Below are 964 nucleotides of genomic sequence, written 5' to 3' on the forward strand. Positions count from 1 at the left end.
TTCGGTTGTTTTACGTGCAGAAAACATGGCAGCTAGGAGAGTTACCATCCAGGAGGAAGGAGCCCCTGATTTTACAATGCAACCGTTTCAAGCGCATCATCCAGCGGTAGCTACAGATTTTGAAATAAAGACTGCACTGCTAAATTTGATGCCCAAGTTTCATGGCCTACCTTCTCAAGAGCCTATCAAGCACTTGAGAGATTTTCAGGCAGCCTGTTCTACTGTCAGGCGTGATGGCACTGATGAAACTTCAATTCTACTGAAAGCTTTTCCATTTTCTCTTGAGGGAAAAGCAAGAGAGTGGTACTACACTCAACCTCTAGCAAATGTATCCAACTGGGATACACTCAGAAAGGAGTTTCTGGAGAAATTCTTTCCATCTGAAGTTACTGATAAACTGAGGAAGGATATCTCCACAATTGTTCAGGATGACAATGAGACTCTCTTTGAATACTGGGAGCGCTTCAATAATCTTCTGAAAGCATGCCCCCATCACATGATTGACAAGATCGTGCTACTCAGCTATATTGCACAGGGTATGAGTCCCCAAGATAAGACCACACTGGAAAGTGCCAGCAATGGGTCTATGAAGAAGTACAAGACCACTGATGAAGCTTGGCAATTGATCAGTGATTTAGCTGAATCCACTAGGAACCATAGACAGAAGCAAGGCCGTTCAAAAGCTGTTGCAGAAGTATCTTCTAGCAGAGAGATTGCTGCTCTAACTCAAAGCATCTGTGAAATGACCAACTTGCTGAAGCAAATGCAGTTGAATCAACAAGCTCAGCAAGCTCAACCTCCTCCACCACAGCAAAACCAACAACTAGTCCCACAAAGAATTTGTGGAATCTGTGCTGATTATAGCCATTACACTGATGAATGCCCGCAGCTCCAACAAGAAGACAACATGGTGGCATCCACTCACAACTTCTATGACCGCCCCAACCAAGGGTACAATCAAAGT

At 44.1% G+C, this 964-nt stretch overlaps 1 non-coding gene across 1 annotated transcript; it reads right to left on the reverse strand.

Annotated features, from left to right (window-relative positions):
* Positions 1 to 394: 394 nt before the first annotated feature.
* LOC112724445 (small nucleolar RNA R71) lies at positions 395 to 502 on the reverse strand. The gene has a single exon (XR_003163606.1). It is a non-coding gene; the product is annotated as a small nucleolar RNA R71 (small nucleolar RNA).
* Positions 503 to 964: the final 462 nt, after the last annotated feature.

Source organism: Arachis hypogaea, chromosome 11 (assembly GCF_003086295.3).
Source record: "Arachis hypogaea cultivar Tifrunner chromosome 11, arahy.Tifrunner.gnm2.J5K5, whole genome shotgun sequence".
In the NCBI taxonomy this organism is placed as follows: domain Eukaryota; kingdom Viridiplantae; phylum Streptophyta; class Magnoliopsida; order Fabales; family Fabaceae; genus Arachis; species Arachis hypogaea.